Source organism: Saimiri boliviensis, chromosome 8 (assembly GCF_048565385.1).
Source record: "Saimiri boliviensis isolate mSaiBol1 chromosome 8, mSaiBol1.pri, whole genome shotgun sequence".
In the NCBI taxonomy this organism is placed as follows: domain Eukaryota; kingdom Metazoa; phylum Chordata; class Mammalia; order Primates; family Cebidae; genus Saimiri; species Saimiri boliviensis.
This window is the reverse complement of record NC_133456.1, coordinates 3,825,977-3,853,681: the sequence shown is the minus strand read 5'-3', so window position 1 is coordinate 3,853,681 and position 27,705 is coordinate 3,825,977. Positions and strand designations below refer to the sequence as shown.

At 45.6% G+C, this 27,705-nt stretch overlaps 1 protein-coding gene across 4 annotated transcripts in view; it reads left to right on the top strand.

The window, feature by feature from the left end:
• Positions 1–27,705, top strand: part of FLNB (filamin B) — a 174,289-nt gene that overhangs the window by 25,059 nt on the left and 121,525 nt on the right. The gene's annotated exons all lie outside the window — the stretch shown is intronic.

Genomic DNA, 27,705 nt, shown 5'->3' with positions numbered 1-27,705 from the left:
AATGGAAAGGGCCAGGTTTATATCACTCTAGGCTGGTAGTGAGCAAGGCAAAGGGGATGTCAGGTTTGGGGCTTGGTTAGAACATGCTGATGGCACTAGGACCCTCAGAAGAGATAAAGAGTTTGAGACAAATGGCACAATGAGCCCTGCGACATTGTGTGTGGGGTGAATAGGATAGCAAGACTAACCTTCAAGGAAGGAGGTAGGACAGTTAGAGTCCTTTCAGCTGCAAGGAACTGAAAACTGCTCCCAGCTACTCAGGAGGCTGAGGTGGGAGGATCGCTTGAGCCTAGGCTTGGAGGTTGCAGTGAGGTTATGGTGAGCTATGATTGCCCCACTGCACCCCATCCTGGGCAACAGAGTGAGTGAGACCCTATCTCAAAAACACCCACAACAAAATCTCATGTACCCCATAAATATAGATACCTACTCTGTATCCACAAAAGGTAGAAAAAGCAAATTGCAGAGATATTCATATGCTATGATACTGTTTAAAGTTTTACATATGTCATCAAAATACAGATAAGCTTTAGGGGAATGATCATTACCAAACTTTTGGATAATGGTTTCTAGGGGTGGGGAGAGAGGGAGACACATTCATGAAGAGGTGTGAAGAGGCTTTCAGCTCTTTGTAGTGTTTTATTTCTTCAGTCCCATGGTGGTTATATGATTCTCCACTCCCCCACCCTTGTTTTGTGTGTTTGTCTGGAATGTTTCCCTTATAAAAAGTGTGTGTGTTTTTTTCTTTCTTTCTTTCTTTTTTTAAAGACAGAGTCTTGCCTGTTGGCCAAGCTGGAGTGCAGTGACCTGATCATGGCTTATTGCAGCCTCCACTTCCCAGGCTCAAGTGATCCTCCCACCTCATCCTCCCCAGTAGCTGGGACTATAGGCATGTGCCACCAAGCCTGGATAATTTTTCTATTTTTAGGGGGTTTTGCCATGTTGCCCAGGCTGTTCTCTAACTCCTGGGTCCAAGCCATCCTCCCACCTTGGCCTCCCAAAGTGCTGGGACTATAGGCGTGAGCCACTGCACCTCCCCCCCCACCAAAAAGTGTCATTTTATTATTATTATTTTTGAGACAGTCTCTCTGTCAACAGGTGCCAAGCTGGAGTGCAGTGGTGTGATCTCAGCTCACTGCAACCTCCGCCTCCTGGGTTCAAGCAATTCTCCTGCCTCAGCCTCCCGAGTAGCTGGGACTATAGGTGCACGCCACCACGCCCAGCTAATTTTTGTATTTTTAGTAGAGACGGAGTTTCACCATGTTGGCCAGGATGGTCTCGATCTCTTGACCTCGTGATCCGCCCACCTTGGCCTCCCAAAGTGCTGGGATTACAGGCTTGAGCCAACTAGCCTGGCTAAGTGTCATTTTAATGCTGATATAGTGCATTACTAAACTTGATCAGCAGCAGAAAAAAAAATACCTTGAGTTTATTATTTTGTTTGTTTGTTTGAGACAGGGTCTTGCTCTTTCTCTCAGGCTAGAGTGCAGCAGCATGAACATGGCTAACTGCAGCCTCCACTTCCCAGGGTCAAGCCATCTTCCCACTTCAGCTTCCCAAGTAGCTGGGACTACAAAGTGCGTGCCCCCACACCTGGCTAATTTTTTTTTTTCTTTGTAGTTTTGGTAGAGACAGGGTTGCCCAGGCTGGTCTTGAACTCCTGAGCTCAATCAATCCTCTCCTCAACCTCCCAAAGTACTGGGATTACAAGTGTGAGCCACTGTGCCTGGCCTGTTTGTTTTAAAGACAAGTTTAGGCCCTGCTTGTAAGAAAGAAAACAGACCATCCTTTAGGGTGTCAGGATGATATTTTGACAAAAGGCATTCATGCTTAGCAGGATTTCTCTCCCCCCACCCTCACCCCAAGTGTTGAAACGCCTGAGCTAATTATCTTAGAATGTAAGGCCTCTTCTGTTGCTTGTGAACATGGCAGACTTGGGATTCTCAGACTGAGGGCCTCAGAAGCTTGCCTTCGGGAGCATCCAGTCAATAGCTTTTTGTCTGAGCAGAAGGAGATATTGCTCAAGGTACTATCTCAAGGGACTGCTGAATTAGTCGCATTGTCTCTAAAAGTAGGTAAAAGCCTAGAGTAGGGCCAGGTTCAACAGTGGAATGAGTGTTAAGAGAGAGTTGTATTCTAAGAACACCTTTGTACTGTGGCCAAATTCAGGCAGGTCCATTTTGTGGTTTGGTGGTCCCCATCTAGTGGGCTGTGGTCTGGTAGCCCGGGCACCTGAATATATGAGCTCAGATGCGTTTAATGTTTTAAAAACTGCTTTATTGCCTGGGTTTGGTAGCTCATGCCTGTCATCTCAGTATTTTGGGAAGCCAAGGCAGGAGGATCTCTTGAGCCTGGGAGTTCAGGACCAGCTTGGGCAACATTGAGAGATCCCCATCTCTACCAAAAATAATAATAAAAAAAAAATAGCTGGGCGTGGTGACGTGCACCTGTGGTCCCAGCTAGTCAGGAGGTGGGAGGATTGCTTGAGCCCGGGAAGTCAAGACTGTAGTGAGCTGAGGTGGCACCACTGTACTCCTGCGCAGTAGAGCGGGATGTTGTTTCCTCCCCCACCCCCACCAAGAAAAACCCCAAAATATTGAGGTATCATTGCCATACAATAAAGAACACATTTTAGTAAGTTATACACACACTCCTATGTACACATGCACACTCACACATCAGGAAACCATCACCATAATCAAGACAGCGAACCTATCTATCCAGCCTCAGAAGTTCCCTTTTGCCGCTTTGTAATTTTTGCCTTTGATCTCTCCATGCCTTCCACCCCCATCCTCAAGCGAACACCAGTCTGCTTTCTGTCATTATAAGTCAGTTTTTGACTTTTAGACTTTTACATGAATGGAATCATATAGTATGCACTCTTTATTTTTTTTGAGACACAGTCTCACTCTGTTACCAAGGCTGGAGTGCCGTGGTGCAATCTCAGCTCACTGCAACCTCCACCTCCCAGATTCAAGTGATTCTCCTGTGCTTTTTTTTTTTTTTTTTTTTTTTTTTTTTCTCACCTTTGCCTCCCAGGCTGGAGTACAGTCGTGTGATCTTGGATTACTGTAACCTCCGCCTCCAGAGTTCAAGTGATTCTCATGCCTCAGCCTCCTGAGTAGCTGGGATTAAAGGTACCTACTACCACGCCTGGCTAATTTTTGCATTTTTAATACAGCCAGGGATTCACCACGTTGGCCAGGCTGGTCTCGAACTGCTGACCTCAGGTGATCCGCCCACCTCTACCTCACAGGCATGAGCCACCATTTGCGGTCTAAAGACACATTTTAAAAGCTGGTTGGTGAAAGCAGCTAGGCTATAGTCACTTTTTATTTATCCATCCTCCACCACAAAGATTTTTGTTCTTGCTGTCAACAGATTCTGTAACTAACTTATTTATAGGAAAAGGTCCCTGCAGTGCTATCACTTGGCTAACTAACTAATGGGGTGGTGGATGCATATTGACAACAAAGCACAATCTTGCTGAGCTGAATGAGCAGGTGAGCTAATCCTGCTACAGGCCGGAGACTGCTCAGTTGGTGCTTTACACCAAATATCTCACTTCACTCTAACCCTCCTCCATTTTACAAATGAGGAAACTGAGGCACTGAGCGGTTTAGTAACTTGTGGCACAGCCAGGAAGCAGTAGAGAAAGACTTTGCATATAAATGTATCCGTTAGGTTGTATATGGTTCCAAGTCATAGGAAACCTACCTAATCCTGGTTTATTCAAAAAGGGAGCTCATTGGCTCTAGTAACTGAAAAATCAAGGGGTAGGCAGGCAGTTGGACCTGGAAGTCTCCAGGGCATCAGAGAGTCTTGAGTCTGCTTCTCTGATTCTGTTGTCTCTGCACAGACAGGCAGTCCCAGTGTAGCAGTCCCAGGCCCTCAGCCACACCCCACGCCTCCCAGGGGAAAAAGGCAGGCCCTGATCCAAGCAGTCCCAGGAAAGCCCTGAGGTTCACTGTGACTGAACCAGCCTGTGTCACCTGCTCACATCTCAGCCAATCACTGGCAAGGCTGTTTGACTCTTGGGAATGGCTTAACCCAGATCAATCACATGTTCTCCCCGGAGTTGGGGACATGGCACAGGATGGTGGAGTGGACCTCAAGGAGGCGTTTCACATGGCTTCCTGTGACACTAGGCTGCCTTTATTCTTTAGAGAACGCCCTTCATTTGATGAAACCCTGGGGTCACCGGCTGTGTGACTTAGGGTAATCACCTTGTCCACATCTGTGAAGTGAGATTACCTCTTCACCTCCCAGGCAGATCAAATAGGAAAACAAAAACAGGACCAAACCCAAAATACGTGTAGATTGTAGAGTGCTTGAGGTTTCTTTTAAGCTATCTATATAATTAAAAACTGTTACTTAGACTTGGATATGGAATAAAATCTGCCTTCAAATTTAAGTGGTGTAATTTCCGTGCCTCTTAAAATATCAGGTAACTTCATTTGTGAGCCTCAGTCTGTAGACTTGAGGCATTTCCATCTGAAGAGGGAGCAGAATGGTGGCTTAGTGACAGCCACAGGTATCCCCACACCCAAATTTCTTAGGAGGAAGAGTTGAAAGAATGAATATGTGAGAAATAGGGGGTTTGATCGCTTTCCAGGGTCGGTGTTGAAGGAGAGGAAAATGTAGCTCAACCACAGTGACTCTCCCCAATTAAAAACTAAAAAAAGACCCGTGGTTATAGGGCTTGGACTTCTGACAAGCCAGCAACCTCAGTCATTGTGAGTGTGATTCCAGATTGGAAGGTTCTGCGAGGAGGAAAGTGGAAGCTTTGAGAATTCCTAGTTGGATGCAGTGCCTCTTGATCAAGGCCCCAGCTAAAGGAGACCACTCTTTGCTAGATGGATCAGTTGGCCATGTGTGAAGTTTGGCCCAGTACAACGTTCACGGCCTGGGGCGGCAACATGGGAAAGATTTTTATTGGGATTAATTTTCTACAGAGATGCACTTTCATAGGAGACCATCCTTTTCTCACTGGTGAGCTCACCCGGGCTCATTCCACAAAGCTTAATTGTTTTGGAACCATACATTTAAACTCCTTAATTAATTGACTCAAGACTTAGGACAGATTTGCTTTTCTTTATAATGAATCCATGGCTGTAAATGCTTATGCTTCTGACTCAGATGAAAGAGGACCCTGGAACACAGAATGAGAAGGACGTGGACTTCAGGATACTTGGTTCTTTATTCTGGCTGTGTTCTTTGTCAGCTCTGGGACTTTGGGCCCCAGTTTTGTAACCACCAAACGAGTTCACCATGCCCGCTGCTGTAGAGTTGATTTATCAAGACAGCGGAATTGCAGTGGAGAAAGAGTAAGTCACGCAGAGCCAGCTGTGTGGGAGACTAGAGTTTTATTATTACTGAAATCAGTCTCCCGAGCATTTGGGACCGGAGTTTTGAAAGATAATTTGGCAGGTCGGGGCTCGGGAAGTGGGGAGTGCTGATTGGTCAAGTTGGAGATGGAGTCATAGGGGGTCGAAGTGAGGTTTTCTTGCTGTCTTCTGTTCCTGAGGGGGATGGCAGAACTGGTTGAGCCAGATTACCACTCTGGGAGGTGTCAGCTGATCCATGGAGCGGCAGGGTCTGCAACATGTCTGAAGCACTGACCTTAGGTTTTACAATAGTGATGTTATCTCCAGAAGCAATTTGGGGAGATTCAGACTCTTTACAGCTTCTGACCCCTAAACCTTAATTTCTAATCTTGTAGCTAATTTGTTAGTCCTACAAAGGCAGTCTGCTCCAAAGGCAAGAAGGGGGTCTTTTTGGGAAAGGGCTATTATCAGTTTTGTTTCAGAGTGAAACCATAAACTAAATTCATTCCCAAGGTCAGTTTGGCCTATGCCCTGGAATGAACAATGACAGCTTAAAGGTTAGAAGCAAGATGGAGTCAGTTAGGTCTGATCTCTTTCACTGTCATAATTTCCTGCTATAATTTTTTACAAAGGCGGTTTCAGTTTCTTATCTGTAAATGCTGAAGACTGAACCAGAATCAGGGTCAACAAATAACACCTCTGCTATACTTTGCTTTGTTCACGACATACATTGCTGGTCAGTTGATATGATGTTCTTTCCCACTGGGCTCAGACTTGACATTAGAGTCTTTTTTTTTTTTTTTTTTGAGACAGAGTCTCACTCTGCCACCCTGGCTGGAGTGCAGTGGCTCGATCTTAGCTCGCTGCAACCTCTGTCTCCAGAGTTCAAGTGATTCTCCTGCCTCAGCCTCCTGAGTAGCTGGGATTACTGGAATGTGCCACCATACCAGGCAGATTTTTGTATTTTTAGTAGAGAAGGGGTTTCGCCGTGTTGGCCAGGCTGGTCTGGAACTCCTGACTTCATGATCTGCCTGCCTTGGCCTCCCAAAGTGCTGGGATTACAAGTGTGAGCCACCACACCTGGCTGATATTAGAGTCATCTTAGCCTCCAAAGCAAGTTGTCCTCAGTGGGCCCCTAGCATTGGCTTCAGCCTTTATGTCAGCCAGCTAAAGGTTCTCATTGTAATGAATGGGGACGTTCCTTCTTCACCCTTGGATCCCCCGCCTCCCCTTGACCACTTGCTTTTTCTTGTAGTTCAGGAACCAATTCAGATGATTTCCCTTGTGAAGCCCTCTCTGAATCCCCCAGGTAGAATCATTCATTCCTCCCACAGCACCGTGCACACAAATCATCCTTATAAAATGGCCACGATTGTGTTTATGACCCTGGCACTCCACCAGACCAGCCTCTCTGCCCTCTGGCTTTTTTAGATCACTGGCATGGTTTCTGCCTAATCCAGGTGCCAGTATTATTTTGTAAATTTTTTTTTCTTTTCATCTGCTCATCTTTATACTACTTTACTCATAAAAGGAAACTAGAGAACATGATCATTAATGAAAACCACAATCCCTTGCCAGAAAGAATAGGTAACTAGGCTTTGAAAAAATAACTTAGTGGAGCTAGCATAAGAAAAAATTAAAAAAAAATAAATAAAATCAATGAAAATAACAGTGTTACTAAATTTCTGAAAAGTTTGTGGAAGACTCTGAGCCTGAGGACTGTTTTTATTTATTTATTTATTTATTTATTTTATTTTTATTTTTTTTTTGAGACAGAGTTTTGCTCTTGTTACCCAGGCTGGAGTGCAATGGCGCGATCTCGGCTCACCGCAACCTCCGCCTCCTGGGTTCAGGCAATTCTCCTGCCTCAGCCTCCTGAGTAGCTGGAATTACAGGCACGTGCCACCATGCCCAGCTAATTTTTTGTGTTTTTAGTAGAGACGGGGTTTCACCATGTTGACCAGGACGGTCTCGATCTCTCGACCTCGTGATCCACCCGCCTCGGCCTCCCAATTGCTGGGATTACAGGCTTGAGCCACCGCGCCCGGCTATTTATTTTTTTAATGAGACAAGAGTTTTGTTCTTGTTGCCCAGGCTGGAGTGCAGTGGTGTGATCTCGGCTCACTGCAACCTCTGCTTCCCGGGTTCAGATGATTCTCCTGCAGCAGCCTCCCAAGTAGCTGGGATTACAGGCATCCACCACCATGCCTAGCTAATTTTTGTATTTTTAGTAGAGATGGGGTTTCGCCATGTTGGCCAGGCTGGTCTCGAACTCCTGGCTTTAGATGATCTACCCACTTCGGCCTCCCAAAGTGTGTGGATTACAGGTACGAACCACCATGCTCAACCTCTTCTTATTGTTAAAAAGAGAGATTTGTGTGAAAGCTGCCGATGTCTTTTTGGCACCAAGTCAAGACTGACTTAGTTCCTGTCAGAAACTGATGGTGAACTGGTGGATTTTTTTTTTCCCCTGAGTTGGGGGTCTCGCTCTGTTGCCCAGATTGGAGTATAGCCACTGTAACCTCAAATTGCTGGGCTCAAGCGATCCTCCCGTCTCAGCCTCCCAAGCTGGGACTACAGGCGTGCTCCACTATGCCCAGCTAATGGAAAAACCTTTTATTTTATTTATTTATTTATGTTAGAGACAGGGTCTTACTGTGTTGCCCAGGCTGGTCTCAAATTCCTGGCCTCAAGTGATCCTCCTGCCCCAGCTTCCCAAAGCTCTGGGATTACAGGAGTGAGCTACTGTGCCTGGCCAGATTTTAAAGTTTTGTGCATATACCTCCTTAGCTCTGGCAGTTACTACCTGCAGGCACCTGCTTTGTCTGCCCTGCCTCTTGTTAGGAAAGGCTGTGCTGATGGTCAGCTGGCACCTCGTGCATGGAAGAGAGAATTCTCTGTAGATGTTGAACAACATGGTACTGTAATCCCAACCTGCAGTGTCTTTATTTACTGTCCGAAGCAACAATTGGGTTGGGCTTGGTGGCTCATGTCTGTAATCCCAGCACTCTGGGAGGCTGATGTGGAAGGATTGCTTGAAGCTAGTTTTCTTTTTCTTTCCTTTTTAAAGACAAAAGTCTCTCTCTGTCACCCTAGCTGGAGTGCAGTGGCACTATCATAGCTCACTGCATCCTTGATCTCCTGTGCTCAAGGAATGAACCATTATGCCAGGATTCAACAGCAGCCTGGACAGCATAGTGAGCTACTGCTTCTATTAAAAGAAACAAAAAAAAAAAATGGAAGTGTTGTATAAGGATTATCAGAACTGTTGAATGAAAAATCAGACATTTGTGGGTTTGGTTTCTTAATTACTTCTTGTTGAATTGGAATTTGATAGGTTAAAAAAAAAAAGGATAGAAAAGTGATTCCACTCTTGAGCAAATTCTTTTTTTTTTTTTTTTTTTTTTTGAGACGGAGTTTCCCTCTTGTTACCCAGGCTGGAGTGCAATGGCGCTATCTCAGCTCACTGCAACCTCCGCCTCCTGGGTTCAGGCAATTCTCCTGCCTCAGCTTCCGGAGTAGCTGGGATCACAGGCACGCACCACCATGCCCAGCTAATTTTTTTGTATTTTTAGTAGAGACGGGGTTTCACCATGTTGACCAGGATGGTCTCGATCTCTTGACCTCGTGATCCACCTGCCTCGGTCTCCCAAATTGCTGGGATTACAGGCTTGAGCCACCGCACCCGGCCTTTTCAACAAATTCTTAATGGAAAATGGCGTCTTGATTCTCTGTTCACTACAACTTATATCTAAGGGAAAGTCTGGTGATGCAGACATTTCATTTCATGGTGAGAAAACTGAGGCCCAGAGGTTCACAGCTGACCAGGGGCTAGTCTGACTGGGGCGAACTAAGTCACCACCCCACTTGCCTTGTTTTCCCAACTAGTGCATTTTCTATCAGACTTTGCTCTACTGTATTTCAAATTGCTGAGTGACAAACAAGAACCACAATGACAAGAAGGAACAGAAGTAGCTTTTTTGCACTCTGAAAATGGAAACTTATTGAGGGTTCTTTTCTTCCCAAAGAATGCAGAAGTGCCCTGATTTGCTTTTGGGAGGACACCATTCACTTTATTGCCTCTTCTCATTGTTGCCAGGAATGTCACCATGCTTTACTCATGGGTGGTTGGGAGGGTGGCACAAGTGTGTGCTCCCACCAAGGAGGAACTTCTTGTGCAGAGATGCGCAAAAGCAAGCCAGGGCAGGGCGCTGTGGCTCACTCACACCTGTAATCGCAGCACTTTGGGAGGCCGAGGTGGGCAGATCCCCTGCGGTCAGGAGTTTGAGATCAGCCTGGCCAACATGATGAGACCCCATCTCTACTAAAAATACAAAAATTAGCCGGGCCTGGTGGCAGGCGCCTGTAATTGCAGCTACTTGGGAGGCTGAGGCTGGAGAATTGCTTGAATCCAGGAGGCGGAGGTGGCAGTGAGCTAAGAGTGCTCCATTGCACTCCAGCCTGGGCAACAAGAGCGAAACTGCATCTCAAATTCAAAAAAAAAAAAAAAGGAGCAAGCCCGATCTTTGGGGTGCTGCGATGGCAAATCTCCCAGTGCTGACTTCTCAGGCTCTCTTGAGGGATTAGTGTTTGTTGGATGATAAACAATGCACCCTGACCGAGGGAGCGAAAGCAAACAGGACAGTAACTGAAACTGCAGGGGAGTGTGAGTAAACAGTTGCCTTCTACCCTCATGGGACTGGCCTCTGTCCAGCAACACAATAGCTGTTTGCATCTTACTCTTATGGAGCCATTGGCCCTCTCATAAAGGTGGGGGAAGCTTTTGGTCCACGACTGCAAGTCCTCATGGGAGTGGGTACCTGACAGAGTAGGGGGTAGGTCTGAAGACATGGTTTCTTTTTGTTGTTGTTGAGATAGAATCTCCCTCTTGTTGCCCAGTCTGGAGTGCAGTGGTGCAATCTCAACCTCCTGTGTAGCTGGGACTGTAGGCGCATACCAGCATTTCTGGCTAAGTTTTGTATTTTTATTAGAGATTGGGTTTTACCATGTTGGCCAGGCTGGTCTTGAACTCCTGACCTCAGGTGATCAGGAAGCTGGCCTGAGCCTCCCAAAGTGCTGGGATTACAGGTGTGAGACACCGCAACCAGTCAACATGGTTTCTTTAAAATATACTCCCCTCTCCATCCCATTCATATGTGGGAGTTGAACTGCATCTGAGGTTTTTTTCCTCTTCTTTTTCTCTAAATCTTTTCCTAAATCTTTATTGTATTTTTTTTTTTTTTTGATCACAGAATGGATACATGTTTGTTAAAGTTTGATCATTATAGAAACTTACTTAAACTATTACTTGAGTGCTAACCATAGTGAGTGAGTGCTTACTATGTATTAGGTGGCTTTTTATGCCTGTCACTTAATCCTTAAATGGGGTGTTAATCCCCATTTTGCAGCTGAGGAAACTGAGGCTGCATTTACGGTCACTCAGCTGGCAAACAAGGGGCTGAGCCTGGAGCAGCGGTGCATCTGGGGAACTCTGCAGAACAGATTCCTATGTGTTATCTCTGTGGACACAAGGATTTAACTTGATTCTCTTTGCTTTCAGTATCACTTTACGATATTACAATGAGCTTGTAGTATTTATTTTCAGAAGAAAAGCCAGATTATTCTCATTTATAAGAGAAGCAGGCATGTGGGCAGGGATTTTCAGCGCTGCACCAGCCAGTGTGTGCATGCTGGGTTAGTCTGTGAGCCGCAGGGAATGAGGTCAGGGTCTCTGGGCTTCCAGATATCAGCAGGCCTTCAGTGGTGGGGGGATTGTAGCTAGACTCAGAGGGCTCCTTGCTTTTCCTGAGTGACCCTCCCCACAGACCACCACCACCAGCAGCAGTAGGGTTAGCCCATGAGCTGTACGTCAACCTTTTCATTCCTAACTTAATTTTTCAAAGAATAGGTAACTTACCCACCATGATTGTAGTCACTGGGCAGGGAACGCGAACACTCCTGCCTTGAATCTGTCCTTGAGCTAGTAGCCTTGCACCTGGGTAAAGCAGTTATGCGAGTGGGTCATCTGGGTCATGTTGTTGAAATTGCTTCAAGCCTACCTTCCAAATCCTTCCTGGAACCCTGCTTGGCTTTTCTTTGTGGACTTCCCTTAGGAGGGAAGCTTCCCGAACAGCTTTTCTTGACTATAACCAGCTGGGTGGTCCCAGCCACACAATTTAATTGTCAAACAACCCAGAAGGGTTCCTCATCCAGCTGTCTTGGCCCAAGTGACCCCTTTGCTTTCTTTTTAGAGAGTTCTGAGATTCATTAGAGAGTTGAGATTTTTTTTTTTTGGAGACGGAGTCTTGTTCTGTCACTCAGGCTAGGATGCAGTGGTGAGATCCTGGCTCACTGAAACCTCTGCCTCCTGGTTTCAAGTGATTCTCCTGCCCCAGCCTCGTGAGTAGCTGGGATTATAGGCGCCGGCCACCACGCCTTGCTAATTTTTGTATTTTTTAATAGAGACGGGGTTTTACCATGTTGGCCAGGCTAGTCTCAAACTCCTGACCTCGTGATCCACCTGCCTCAGCCTCCCAAAGTGCTGGGATTACAGGTGTGAGCCACCACGTCCCAGCAGAGTCTAGAGAGTTTAGCATTCTTTCTGTGGTTGGTTTGGTGAACCATTTTGTTTCTGAAGTTTCTCAATTAACCCCATTCAAGTCGTCTAGAATCCTGAACAGTTGGTAATTCATGCTGGCCTGGTTTTTCAAATTGGCCTGGAAATATGGCTGTAGTGGACTTGGCCTCCTCCTGGATGCAGGACAAACCTTAGATTTTATTAGTTCTGTTTTGATTAAAGGATCTTAGTGGATTTTGTTGTTCTTATTTTTCTACCTTTTGGGAGCTTTAGTCTCTAGAGTTTTTTTCGTTCTTTTTAAGACAGGGTCTTACTCTGTCACTCAGGCTAGAGTGCAGTGGCATGATCAAAGCTCACTGCAGCCTCCACCTCCCTGGGCTCAGGTGATCCTGCCACCTTAGTTTCTTTCTTTTTTTTTTGTTTTGAGATGGAGTTTCGCTCTTGTTACCCAGGCTGGAGTGCAATGGCACGATCTCGGCTCACTGCAACCTCCGCCTCCTGGGTTCAGGCAATTCTCCTGCCTCAGCCTCCTGAGTAGCTGGGATTACAGGCACGCGCCACCATGCCCAGCTAATTTTTTTGTATTTTTAGTAGAGATGGGGTTTCACCATGTTGACCAGGATGGTCTCGATCTCTCGACCTCATGATCCACCCGTCTTGGCCTCCCAAAGTGCTGGGATTACAGGCGTGAGCCACCGCGCCCGGCCCACCTTAGTTTCTTGAGTAGCTGGGACTACAAAGGTATGTCAACATGCCTGGCTAATTTATTTCTACTTTTTTTTTTTTTTTTTTTTTTTTTTTGAGACAGAGTCTTCCTCTGTTACTCAGGCTGGAGCACTGTGGCACAATCTCGGCTCACTGCAGCCTCTGCCTTCTGGGTTCAGGTGATTCTCCTGCCTCAGCCTCCTGACTAGCTGGGACTACAGGTGCGCACCACCACACCTGGCTAATTTTTTGTATTTTTAGTAGAGACGGAGTTTCACCATGTTGGCCAGGATGGTCTCGATCTCCTGACCTTGTGATCCACCTGCCTCGGCCTCCCAAAGTGCTGGAATTACAGGCATGAGCCACTACACTCAGCCTATTTCTACTTTTTTAAGGCAGGGTCTCACTTATTTCTATTTTTTTAAGGCAGCGTTTCACTTTGTCGCCTAGGTGAGAGTGTAGTGGCACAATCACAGCTCATAGCAGTCTCGACCTCCCAGACTCAAGGGATCCTCCCACCTCAGCCTCCCAAGTAGCTGGAACTATAGGCACGCATCACCACTCCCAGCTAATTTTTGCTTTTTCTTGTAGAGACGGGGTTTTGCCATGTTGCCCAGGCTGGTCTAGAACTTCTGGGCTCAAGTTATATTCCTTCCTTTGCCTCCCGAAGTGCTGGGATTACAGCTATGAACCATGGCCTGGCCTAGTCACTATAGATTTATCCCCTCTTTCATCTCATGCTACAAAAGCAGTTCCCATATTCTTACCTTACTTGTGATTTTCTACTGGGAATGTTTGTGATGTTAGCAGGGTGCTGAGAGGGAATTAATCCCAGGAGGCCTAAGATTGAGACTTGTCATGCTGTTGACCACAATCATTTGACACCTGTAACTTACCTTCAATTCTTCTGATACACTGGGGAGGAATTGGGAAATATTTTTGGATTTTTGTCTGCATTATTCGGTTGTTTTGAGAAAATAAACCTTAAATTCTAGCTATGTAAACTGGATAAGTCATTTTGGTAATTTGGCATTCCTTTTTTTTTTTTTTTGAGACAGAGTCTCACTCTGTCGCCCAGCGGCATGATCTTTGCAAACTCTGCCTCCCAAGTTCAAGCAATTCTTCTGCCTCAGCCTCCCAAGTAGTTGGGACTACAGGCACATGCCACCATGCCCAGCTAATTTTTGTGTTTGTAGTAGAGATGGGGTTTCACCATGTTGGCCAGGATGGTCATTTGGCATTCTTTTGAGTAAAAGTGAGAGAAACTCACCTGAGCTAGCTTAAGTGAAAAAAATTCTTTGTCAGGAGAGTTTTGTGAATTTCTTTTTAGTGGCAAGTCATGGAAACCCCTTTGAAACCGCTTAAAGACAAAAGAGGGAGCTACTGAGACATCCCAGAGCAGACTGCCCCCAAGCATTACTTGGTCCCAAGTCTCAAACGGGTCTTCAGGGTTTGATCCCTCTCCTCATCTCTAGTCTGCTTCATTCATTTTGGCTCTATGTGGTGGCAGAAGGCCTTCTGGTATCTCTGGATCTTCAGGCCTCCCAGGTCCAAACCCAGCCAGAAAACAGGGTGAAAGTGCTGAGTGCAAAACTCTTTCCTATAGCTCCCATACAAGTCCAGGATTTGCTATCAGACTCCTTGAATCGTGTGTCCAGCTCTGAGCCAATCAATGGCTATGCTTAGCAGGCTCCTGTCTCAGTCACCCACCCCAGTACTGGGCGTCATAAACAGCCAGTGATCCCTACAATGAACCAGGGGTTCACAGACTGAAGTGCAGTCTTGCAGCGGGGACTCTGGAAGATTTGGAACCCAAACTCAGAAAGCCATGGTTTCTGTCTTCCTGGTGTCTGTTTTGTCCCCTTCCCTCTGAAGAGGAGTCCTGCTATCACTCCAGGCTGTTTATATTTCACTAGGTGTAGCCATAGGCAGAGACCTCAGGGAGAATCTGATTCAGCTTGGACTGAGTCCAGCTCCACTCCAATCCAGTCAGTTGTGGACTGAGAGGGGATAAGGCTGGTCCCTTGAAGACAAATCTGGGTGGGTGGAGTCTGTGCTTAATGAAGTTGTGATGTCAGCTGATGGCCCAGAAGGGACTGGTAGGTGCCTCTCATTGTCTGGCTGGAAAGCATTCTCTTAAGTCCAAGATGATGATAAATAGTATTAGGCCATGTGCAGCCAGCCGTTCATGCCTGTATTCCCATCACTTTGGGAGGCCAAGGTGGGAGGATCACGTGAGACCAGAAGTTCAAGGCTGGCATGGGCAACATAAAGAGACCTTGTCTTAAAAAAAAAAAAAAAAAAAAAAAAAAAAAGCCAGGCATGATAGTGCACACCATTAGTCCCAGCTATTCAGGAGATTGAGGTGGGAGGAACCCTTGAGCCTGGTGAGTCGAAGCTGCAGTGAGCTGTGATCACACCACTGCACTCCAGCCTGGGTAACAGAGGGAGACTGTGTCTCAAAAAAAAAAAAAAAAAAAAGGTCAAATAAATAAATAATATTAAGGGCCTCTCTCCCAAGCTAGAAAAATATCAGATGAGGTTCCAGCCCAGCTATGTGGATGGCTACTTCCTGCCTAGAAGCGATGCCCAGATCAGCACCTTGGGAGCCCTGTGAGCTTGCCTCTGCTCCAGTGTGGGCCCTTCCTTCCTGCAGAGGAGACAGCACTGTCTGAGAGGCATGAATGAGAATTTCCTCCTTCTAGGCCCAAGTCAGCATGACTCGGGGATGGCTTTGACTGGAAAAACTGAATCAAAGAATGCGCTACAGCCAAGGATTTCCCCAAATGCTAATCAGTGCTGATTACTTCCAGTGTATTGCCTTTGGCTCTGCAGTTTTGTCCATTGTGGCTGCAGTGTCTGGCTTCTGCTGCCCAGAATGCCCAGAACATGAGAAATGAGTTCGTAGGGATGAGCCTGGGTGAAGGGATGTGTCCCTTCACCATCCTGACCTCTACTAGGATATAAAAAACCCTGATTACTAAATTCACAGGTCATGGGCTGGCTCTGCCTCCAGCATTAACACTTGCGGGTGGAGTTGGGGAATCATGATATTACTTGCCTAAATGGAATCCTAAAAGATTGGTGGGACAGCTTTATAAAAATCCTCATCATGATCAGTTTGAAAATGCCTTTTCTTTCCCTCACATCTTTGTTTTTTGAACTGAGTTTCAATGCTGAGTATGAGTTTGAGAGCCTCAGGATCATCCAAAGCAAGCTTATCCAACCCGCAGATGCGGGCCATAGGCGACCCAGGACAGCTTTGAATCTGGCCCAACACAAATTTGTAAACTTTCTTAAAACATTATGAGATCCTTTTGCAATTTTTTTTTAAAGCTCATCAGCTATCGTTAGTGTTAGTGTATTTTATGTGCAGCCCAAGACAACTCTTCTTCCAGTGTGGCCCAGAAAAGCCAAAAGATAGGTCACCCTGATTTAAAGGAAGTAACTCAATTTTGTGAACCTGAAGCTTGATCTTGGATGAACCAAATGAAAGTTTATGATTCTCTTAAGTTCATGAAAGTTCAATAACTGTGCTGTTTAAAATAGAGGTAAAAGACTTGAATTGGGCCAGGAGTGGTAGCTCACGCCTATAATCCCAGCATTTTGTGAGGCTGAGGTGGGTGAATCACTTGAGGTCAGAAGTTCGAGACCAGCCTGGCCAACATGGTGAAACCTCGTGTCTACTAAAAATATAAAAATTAGCCCGGTGTGGTAGTGTGTTCCTGTAGTCTCAGCTACTCAGGAGGCTGAGGCAGGAGAATCTCTTGAACCCCGGAGGTGGAGGTTGCAGTGAGCTGAGGTCGTGCCACTGCACTGCAGCCTGGGCTATGGAGTGAGACTCCATCTCAAAAAAAAAAAAAAAAAAAAGACTTGAGTTGGTTCTAATAGAATACCTTGGAGAAGGTATATACCTCAAGATGCCTTCTGGTCCAGCCAGGTTTACAGATTGAAAGATATTAATAGAAACTCAGAGAGGGACAGGCTTTGTTCAAGGTAACACAGTGAGTTGTGGTGGCTGGGTGAGAATCTGGGCCTCCTTGGTTCCAGGTCACAGGGACCAAAGGATTTGGCTTGTCTTAGCCCTGCTTGTAACTACAATACTGCCTTCTGCTAAGAAGAATAAGAGCTTGCAGGCTAAAGAAATGTATACGATTTTTTTCTTTAAAAAAACAGCTTTATTGAGATATAACTCCCGTACCATAAAACTCACCTCTTTAAAGTGTACAATTTTTAGTATAGTCACAGAATTGTGCAACTATCATTACTATAATTTTAGAAGGTTTTTTTTTGGAGATGGAGTTTCGCTCTTGTTACCCAGGCTGGAGTGCAATGGCGCAATCTTGGCTCACCGCAACCTCCGCCTCCTGGGTTCAGGCAATTCTCCTGCCTCAGCCTCCTGAGTAGCTGGGATTACAGGCACACACCACCATGCCCAGCTAATGTTTTGTATTTTTAGTAGAGACGGGGTTTTACCATGTTGGCCAGGATGGTCTCGATCTCTTGACCTCGTGATCCACCCGCCTCGGCCTCCCAAAGTGCTGGGATTACAGGCGTGAGCCACCGCGCCCGGCCTGTTTTTTTTTTGAGATGGAGTCTTACTCTGTCACCTGGGCTGGGGTGCAGTGGCATGATCTTGGCTCACTGCAACCTCCGCTTTCCAGGTTCAAGTGATTCTCCTGCCTCAGCCTTCCGAGTAGCTGGGATTACAGGGACTGGCTACCACACCCAACTAATTTTGGTATTTTTAGTAGGGATGGGGTTTCACCATGTTGGCCAAGGTGGTCTCGAACTCCTGACCTCAAGTGATCCACCCACCTTGGCCTCCCAAAGTGTTGGGATTATAGGCATGAGCGACTGCGCCTGGCCAATTTTAGACTATTTTTATCCCCTCAGAAGAACTCCTGTACCCATTAGCAGTCACTCCCCATTTCCCTTCCCCAACCAGGCCCAATAAACCACTAATCTACTCTGTCTCTATGGGTTTGCCCATTCAGAACATTTCATATGGTAAAATCATACATGTGTTCTGGTGTTACTGACTTCCTTCACTTAGCAGAATGTTTTCAAGGTTCAGCCATGTTATATCTGGACTTTATTCTTTTTTATGGCCAAGTGATGGAATGTGTAGGATTAGAATTTTAAAATAAAGCCATAAAGCTTTCAGATTTATTTTTACTTTGCCTGGTGTTTTTTTTCCTGGAAAGCCAATGTCTACATTTGGAGATTAAGTGAAAAACCTAAGTGGTTGCTGCTTTTCTTAAGTGTTTTGACACCAAGGAGAAAAACTGGTTTCTGGAAGAAAGTGTGTTTTCTTTTACTGCCAAGAAAATTAATGCGTGTTAATTAATGCAGATGCTCAAGACCCAGAGCTGTAATGAACTTTTTAAATCATATTTATTTTCCAGATGTTTGACATTTTAACAATTTTCATTTTAGCAAAATGTTTCCTTCCCACTCACAAATTGATTGAAAACCTCCAATCAACCCTATTTATTTATTTATTTATTTATTTATTTATTTATTTTAGAGATGGGATCTCATTATGTTGTCCAGGCTAGTCTAGAAACTGTTACTCATACAGATAGTACGAAAGAAGATTATAGCCAACTCTTATATAACTTTCTCCAGAGCCCCTAATTGTTAATGTTTTGCCGCATTTGCTTGCTCTATCACTTGCTCTAAAGATGCATATCACTTATTTATGTATGTATGTATTTATTTATTTATGAGACAGAGTCTGGCTCTGTTGCCCAGGCTGGAGTGCAGTGGCATGATCTTGGCTCACTGCAGCCTCTGCCTCCTGGATTCAGGCAATTCTCCTGCCTCACCTTCCTGAATAGATGGGATTACAGGTGTGTGTCATCATGCCCAGCTAATTTTCTATTTTTAGTAGAGATGGGGTTTCGCTATGTTGGCCAAGCTGGCCTTGAACTCCTGACCTCAAATGATCCTCTACCTCAGCCCCACGAAGTGCTGGGATTACAGGCAAGAGCCACCGTACCTGGCCACATGCTTATTTTTCATTGAATCATTTGAAAGTGCTCAGTGCACACCATGACGCTTCACCCCCACATACTTCAACAGACATCTCTAAGAAATAGGACATTGTCCTAACCACAGTGTGTCTGTATACCCAGGACATTCTCCTAACCACAGCGTCACTGCATACCCAGGAGGTTAGCACTTGATACAATAATAACATCTTGTGTAAAACTTCCCCAAATGCTTCCAAGTGTCCTCTATGGCAGTTTTTTAAAAAATGGCATATTTTTGGATCCAGGAACCAATTAACGATTGATTACTCAATTGAATTTGTTTTCAGAGTCACATACTTGAACCTTTCCTTTAATCAAGAACAGCCTCCCTCTTTAACACATTTTTTGGTCTTTCATTATCTTGACATTTTTGAAGAAATCAGGCTCGTTTTCTTGTAGAACTGGTGCTTCCCGAGTTTGTTTGGGAGGGTCTTGGAAAAATGCACGTTCTGATTCTGGAGGACAGGGTGGAGCCTGAGAGTCTGCATTTCTAGCCAGCTTCCAGGTAATGCCCGTGCAGCTGGTCTTCGGCTGTACAATGTTCCACATTCTAGATCTATCTGTTTCCTCGTGATTAAATTCAAGTTGAATATTTTTGGCTAGGGCACTTCCTGAGGTCGTAGGTACTTCCCATTGCCTCACAGCAGAGGCACACCATCTCAGTTTGTCCTGTTGCTTCCTGGTGCTAAAGTGTGGTCACCTGCTTCCAGTGGTGCCTGCCTGCTCTCTGTTGAAACAGTACCTTTCTCCTAGTGTAATGATTAGGAAACCTGTGATTGTAATTGATAAGTCATCTTTGAGACTACATGAATATCCTGTTTCCCAGCAGCTTTTACTTGTTGGTGAACTGTTTTGGGAAAAATAATAGCATCTTACAGTTATAATCCCCTGCTGGTAACACATGCCTCTTACACAGTTAATTGTGCTTATGTGTATTATATTTTTAAAATGTCACTAGTGACTGATTGATTCTCATTTGTATTTTAAACATTGGCTTTTACAGCTTCCCAGTACATTTCACTCTATGTATGTTTTAGGTAGAGCATTTGTTGTCCTGTGTAATGGTTTAGGAAATCCTATAAGCCAAATGAAGGGCCCAAGACTCATCTGTGTTCTCACCAAGGTTGCCGGAGAAAATACAGTTAAATTTGAATTTCAGATAGACAGTGAATCAGTTTTTAGTATAAGTATGTTCCAAGTATGGCAGACAGCTCTCACACGTTACAGGTCATTGCATAAGACATACCTACGCTAAATGATTTGTTATTTATCTAAATTCATATGTAACTGATGTCTTGTATTTTTATTTGCAAAATCTCCCAAGCCCACGTCCCACTGCCTTCTCAGGGATGGCCAACATTTGTGTTTGCCGTGTGGTGGTGTTTGCAGCTGCGGGAAGTGCCCGGAGCAGGAGAGAACTGTAGTGGCATCTCCTTGCTATAGCCTTGGGCACTGGGGTGGGGGCTAGATGAGTAATTAGCTGAATATGACCTCACCCATGAAGAATGTGCCCTTGCTAGGTATTAGCAGAGGTTTAAGCTCCGGGGAGCCATTGTCAGAAGCTTGTCAGTGATGTCATCAGCTGGAAGGGCCAGCTTTCAGGCCTCAGGAAAAGGCTTGAAAGCCAGGGCTCCAGTTTTGGTAATAAGTGGGAACGGAGTTTCACAGGTAGAGTGTGGAGGAATTTATTATGACAGGAAGCCTAATGGAGCCTCCTGCCTGCGTGCAGCCCCCAGCCAGGTTTCTGAGTTCTGATGAACTACCAGAAGCTTCCACCATGGCCCGTGATTACACTGTTGGCCCAATGCCCTGGAAAAATTGGCTTGCTCTCAGGGAACACTCCAGGAGCTGCAAAGCGGGTGTCAGGATTGTTAGGCAGCTCCCCTTAAACTGGGGAGGAGGGAAGGCTGATGTGGAAATTGTTCATTAGACTGCTCAGGGTAGTGTGAGAAAACGTGTAATTTGTGGGCATTTACCCTTAGCTGCCCCTCTGATCTCACCCTCTACTGTGGGAGAGTCCTCTGGATTTAGATGCTCACAAAACCTTCGTTTACCGTGTTCATTGGAAGAAACAGACATGCTTTTAAAGTTTCTTTTTCTTTTTCTTTCTTTTTTTTTTTTTGAGATGGACTCTTGCTCTGTTGCTGAGACTGGAGTACAGTGGTGCAATCTTGGCTCAGGTTCAGGCAATTCTCCTGTCTCAGCCTCCCAAGTAGCTGGGATTACAAGCATGCGCCACCATGCCCAGCTAATTTTTGTATTTTTAGTAGAGACAGGGTTTCAGCACGTTGGCCAGGCTAGTCTCAAACTCCTGACCTCAGGTGATCTGCCCACCTCAGCCTCCCAAAGTGCTGAGATTATAAGTATTAACCACAGCGCCCGGGCCTCTTTTTCATTTTTAAAGGGTGACTTGCTGTGCAGGAGTGGGCTCTCAGACTAGAATTAAATCAAGGGCTGAGTATGATAACTACAGCCATTTAATTTTATTTGAAGTCTCCCATAAAACGTTCTAGAAAAAACAGGTTCCAAGGGGTGGGTCGGCCTTCCAATCATGGACTGGATTTTGCGATTCAGATTTCTCTGGGCCTGTTGGAGATTCCACTTAAGCAATTACCCAAGGCAGAGCTCTGCCCAGCTGAAGTACTGACTGCCTGCAGTGAGGACTCCCAGGTGAGCAGCTGGGAGGCGCTGAGCTTGGTTCTGAAACCCTGGCCTCCATCCCACCTGACATTCTATATCAGATTAGAATCTGGAAGACCCTGAGTTTCCAGGTTGGTGCACTGGGTAGTTCCTGAAATGGGGTGGCCGAGACAGGTCCTCTGTGCCCCGTTTTCTTCCACAGCTTCCCCTGGGACCCCTCTGCTCCCTGGCATATGGTAGTGGGCAAATAGGCCTCTCCCAGGGTCTGTTTTGGCCATCTGTGAAATGGGATAATCTTTGTTCCTATTGTGGGTGAGGCGCTGCTGCCGGGGTGCTCAGGTAACTCACTCTGTGAGTAGCTAATATTAGCTGGGTAAGTGGCATTTTAGAGGAAATCTGTGTCGTCAGAAGAGTTGGGCGTGATCACACTTTTGCATTTGAATATGCTTTGTCACTTGGGACCCTCTGGGTTTCTCTGACCCCACTGTAAAACTGATATGCCATGGAGTAGCCCCAGGAACCAGGGGCAAGTCCTCTCCAATGAGTGATGGGCTTGCCTCTCACTTCTATAACACCCTTCTGCAAGATTTCACTGTTAGTGGCTATTCTTTACTGAAGAAAAAAGGAGACACGTGCCGCTTCCCACTCGCCCTTCACCATTGCAGCATAATGATTCCAAGGGACTGGCAGAATCATCCCTTTCTTTGTTAGAATGTGGTTTTGTTGCCTTGAGCCGCATTCTGCACTGGAGGAGGCTTAGCTTAGTAGCCTGGGGCGCCTCCAGGTCTGAGAGCATGTATAGTGTTTCCTCGACTTTCCCTTTCTTTGTTTCCCCTTTTCTGGTCTGCCTGGGTCCATCTGCATGTGCATAAAGGGTTGTCCTCTTGAGTAGTGATTTTGCTGTGATACGATTCCTGTGAGGTCTAGTTGCTGACAGTGGTTCCAAAGGTAGAACCACCTACCTGGAAAGCTTTAAAATTGGTGATACCCCAGCCCCACTTCCCAAGAGATACAATTTTATTTTGTTTTGGGGAGGGGCGGTTGGTTTGTGTGTGTGTGTGTGTGTTTTTAAAGCTTTTTGATGTGTAGCGGGGGTTTGAGACTGAAGTGATTCTTGTGAGTAACAGAAGTGTGGAGGGTTGAGAAGAAAGTTGGAAGAGCCATGCCTGAGATGGGACCAAGGCCGTGTGCCTGGCGTCAGCTCACAGCAACCCTGACCTGTTGGAGAGCTGCGCTGTATGAATGGGGTCAGGGGAGAGACTCGCTTTATTGTATTTTATTTTTTACGACGGGAGTTTCACTCTTGTCGCCCAGGCTGGAGTGCAAATGGCGCTATCTTGGCTCACTGCAACTTCCGCCTCCCAGGTTCAAGTGATTCTCTTGCCTCAGCCTCCCGAGTAGCTGGGATAACAGGCACCTGTCACCACATCCAGCTAACTTTTGTATTTTTAGTAGAGATAGGGTTCACCATGTTGGCCAGGCTGGTCTCCAACTGCTGACCTCAGGCGAGGCGATCCGCCTGCCTTGGCTTCCCAAAGTGTTGGGATTACAGGGGTGAGCCATCACACCCAGCTTCGACTCGCTTTATTATACCCACACTTGGAATAGAATTTGGATTGATTGCAGTGGGGTATTTTATAATTAGGAAAAATTGATCAGGAAAAAAGCACTCCATGTAGATTAGTACCACCATATGAGGTGACTAACATGTCTTCAGATCAGGAACTTCTTCCAACAGGACTGACAGGGTCCAAAACTACCCTTGGATCCAGCTTTAAGATGGACCCAGCCCACTGTTGAGTCCCTTCTGGGGTCTTCTTTCTGTGGGTGGATTTGATTGTTAACAATGGCTGAGTCATTTGGCACCCAGCCTGGTGAGTAAGATAGCTGAGTAAGAGGGGAAACAGGACCTTTGGTCAGAAAATCCGGACTGACTGAATGGTCTGGTTTTCTTATCTGTTTAGAGAAGCCCCAGAAGCTGCAAAAATTGCAGCTTCCAGACTTTAATGTGCAGTGGCCATGACACCAGTGTGGATGGCAGGTTGTCATCAGAGCGGTCAGGGCAGCAGCTTTCAGCTTTACAGCTCGCGGACTGGCTGATGGCTAAGGTGTGTGAACTGATCTGCCCCAAGTGACTTCAGTGCTGGGGCACAGCAGAGGAGAAGGTCCTAATGGTAGGGGCAGTATGTTCAGAGGACGTAAGGGAGCACAGCTGTGTGTAAAGGGCATGTCCTGCCCTGTCTGTAGATATAGCAGCTGGGACTGAAACCCTGTGGTCACCCTGATGTTTTACACTTCTGTCTGTGCCATCTAGTTTGTATGCCTCCTCCATTTTATGTGTACATGGAGGTATTTTTCTCTGCTAGGCAACTGCTATTTATGCCTCTCAGTACTGTGCTTATTGTGTTCCGTTCCTGCAAGGTATGGACATCGTCAGCCCATTTTCCAGATGAGGAGGTTTTGAGAGGGTAAGATCATTCACTGGTGAAATAGGATGCTAACCCAGGTAGCCTGACCTCTCTGCTCTAGATCTGACGTCCACCTGAGCTTTAGACTTCCCATCTGTGCCTAGGTTCTACCCCTTAACAAATGTGAAAAACAGATTTTTAGGTAAATATATTAATTTCAGAAAGACATTTATTATTATTTTTTGGAAAGTTAGAGCTTCTATTAGGGCTCAGTTTATCCTCCTGCCTCAGCTTCCTGAATAGCTGGAACTGCAGGCACATGCTACCATGCCTGGTTAATTTCTATAGAATACGTCATTGATTGCTGAGAAATCACAGTTGATTGTTAAATAACTGAGTTAGCCATAGCCAAATCATTTTTAAAAACTTTATGGAAAGTTTGCTGACCTCTTCTATAGATGGTAGGGTGCAGTAGAAGATGTTCAAGCCAGGAGTAACATGAATGATTGTACTTATGGCCTAAGAGGAAAACTCTGCTGGTGGTGGATGGGCCATACTGGTGGAGAGAGCCATTTTCAGTGACTTCCAAGAGTCTGCATGAGAGATGATTTGAGGCCTTGCCCTGGCAGGAATGCTTCCATTAATCTGGTTCATTTGACAAACAAGGAACTACAAATGGGAACTACAGTTTAAGGTGAGATTTGGGTGGGGACACAGCCAACCATATCAGTGGTGCTATCAGACAGTGCTGCTGCAGCGTGCAGTTGGGAAAACTATGGCCTGTGGGCCAAATTTTCAAGTCTTTTTACTTTTGTTCTAAAAATTATTAATTGAAGCCAGAGTTGTTAACTTAATATGTCTTGAACCCTTTGGCTTCTCTGAAGACTGTACTCTTTTTTTTCCCACATAATAATATACATGGAGTTACAGAGGAAACCAATGATATTGAAATAAATATCAGAAATAAAAGTTTCAGATATAGCAATAAATGCACATCTGTATTAAAATGTGTAATAACAAGATCTAACAGTGAGTCTAATAACTGCTAGAATTTTCATGTAGCAGTGGCATAAAGGATATTTTGTGCTATCTAAAGCACTGTCACATGACATGAGAAGATCTGATTTCTTTGGTGATAAATACAGATGCTGCTAATACACCTGTGTTTTATGGTCTTCATTCTAATGGAAAGAAATGCTATTAATAAGTTTTATTTTTATTTATTTATTTATTTTTTTTTGAGATGGAGCCTTGCTTTGTTGCTCAGGCTGGAGTGCAGTGGCATCATCTCGGCTCACTGCAACTTCTGCCTTCTGGATTCAAGTGATTCTCCTGCCTCAGCCTCCTGGGTAGCTGGGATTATAGGCACCCACCACCATGCCCGGCTAATTTTCATATTTTTAGTAGAGATGCGATTTCACCATGTTGGCCAGGATGGTCTCAAACTCTTGACCTCAAGTAATCTGCCCACCTTGACCTCCCAAAGTGCTGGGATTACAGTGGTGAGCCACCATGTCTGGCCACTATTAATATGTTTTGGTTAGGTGTTACTAAAAACACAGATAGCACATTTTTCCCATTCAAGTTCATGGACCGTTGCCTTCCTCCACCCCTTGCCCTTCAAGAGTCCGTGATTTAGACCATCCTAAGAAGATGTGAGGCGATTTAGGATAGTGGCTTGTCTTGCTAAATGCCTCGGATATTCACAGTAGATTTTATGGGAAGTTCCACTTATGTCAGCTTTATGAGATAGTTTTTACAGATATCATAAAGCACAGTGCCAAAGGGAGGGAGAATGTGTCAGAGGAAGCTAGGTATTTTTTTTTCCTTTATTTTTTCCTCTAAGACGTCTTGTTATACCAATGGAGACCGATTCTTGATGGATGGCTATGAAAGAGCCACAGAGTGTAAGGTGGGAAGGAGGCATTCCATGGAGAGGGGGCAGCCTGTGCCAAGATGTGGACGGACTTGCAGTTGAGTTATACCAGCAGCTGGAGCCTTGGGGGTGGGCCATGCAGGGGACAGGGACAAACTGAGGAGACAGGCAGAGAACAGGCCTTGTGATTCCGCCAAGGAGTTTGGACTTTGTCCTGGATGTTGGGATGTTGTTTTTCTTGTTTTTTGTTTTTTAGACAGAGTCTTGCCCTGACACCGAGGCTGGAGTGCAGTGGTGTGATCTCGGCTCACTGCAACCCCTGCCTCCCAGGTTCAAGCAGCTCTCCTGCCTCAGCCTCCTGAGTAGCTGGGACTACAGGCACCCACCGCCATGCCCAGCTAATTATTTTTGTATTTTTAGTAAAGACAAGATTTTACCATGTTGGTCAGGCTGGTCTTGAACATCTGACCTCGTGATCTGCCTGCCTTGGCTTTCCAAAGTGCTGGGATTGCAGGCATGTACCACTGCTCCTGGCCGGATGCTAGGATATTTTAAGACCTTAGGCCCCGAGGCAATCATATAAAATATAATGAAACACACCCACCTTTCACACTTTAAAAAAGGCATGTATTGATGTAAAATAATTTGAAAGTTAAAAAAAAAAGTTTTGTTTTTGCTTATATTGTGTTTTTAAAAATTATTTGGCTGTGACTAACTCAGTTATTTTTTTGTTTGTTTGTTTGTTTGTTTGTTTGTTTGTTTGTTTTGAGACGGAGTCTCGCTCTGTCGCCCAGCCCAGGCTGGAGTACAGTGTCATGATCTCGGCTCACTGCAATCTCTGCCTCCCAGTTAAAGCGATTCTCCTGCGTCAGCCTCCTGAGTAGCTGGGACTACAGGTGCACACCACCACACCTGGCTAATTTTTGTATTTTTAATAGAGACAGGGTTTCACCATGTTGGCCAGGATGGTCTCGATCTCCTGACCTGGTGATCCACCCGCCTGGGTCTCCCACAGTGGTGGGATTATAGTACAGGTGTAAGGCACTGCACCTGGCGACTAACTCAGTTATTTAACAATTAACTGTAATTTCTCAGCAACCAATGTGTACTTGGAAATTCTTGGGATGTGAGAAAACTAACCTATAACTCATTCTCTTTTTCCTTTGATGCAGGATCTCTCTGTCACCCAGGCTAGAATGCAGTGGCATGAACAGGGCTCACTGCAGCCTTGACCTCCTGGGCTCAATCTATCCTCCCACCTCAGCCTCCTGAGTATCTGGGACTACTGGCAGATGCCAGCATGCCCAGTTAATTTTTTTTTTTTTTTTTTTTTTTTTGAGGAGGAGTTTCGCTCTTGTTACCCAGGCTGGAGTGCAATGGCACGATCTCGGCTCACTGCAACCTCCACCTCCTGGGTTCAGGCAATTCTCCTGCCTCAGCCTCCTGAGTAGCTGGGATTACAGGCACGAGCCACCATGCCCAGCTAGTTTTTTGTATTTTTAGTAGAGACGGGGTTTCACTATGTTGACGAGGATGGTCTCGATCTCTTGACCTTGTGATCCACCCACCTCGGCCTCCCAAAGTGCTGGGATTACAGGCTTGAGCCACCGGGCCCGGCCAATTTTTTTATTTTCTGTAGAAAGTGCGGTCTCACTGTGTTGTTCAGGCTGGTCCTGAACTCCTGAGCTCAAGTGATCCACCCACTTTGGCCTCCCAACGTACTGGGATTACAGGTATGCATGAGCCAACACATGCCTGGCCTAGAACTTCCATAAATACCAAAGTTAGTAATTAGTGAAGATGATAGTTTGCAAGCATTGAATTATAGTTATATTCATTTCAGTTTCTTTCAACTTTCTTATGTTTTGTGCCCAATCTGTCCTGTCTGCCTCTACCCAGCTTTAAAAATGTTTTGTTGGTTCCTGAGAAGGAGTTGTGCCTGAGGAGTATGAGGTTGCCGTCTGGGTTTTGCTGGGGAGATTTGGGAAGAGTTTTGATCAGTAGGCTTAGATGGAGTGACCAGTAGAGGAGCCTGACATTAGCTGATGGCTGCTGGGTTAGGGCACACCTTAAGAGGCAGCTGGCAGGATTCAGGGAGAGTGGATTTGCGGGGAGAGAGTAGTCTAGGATGAGT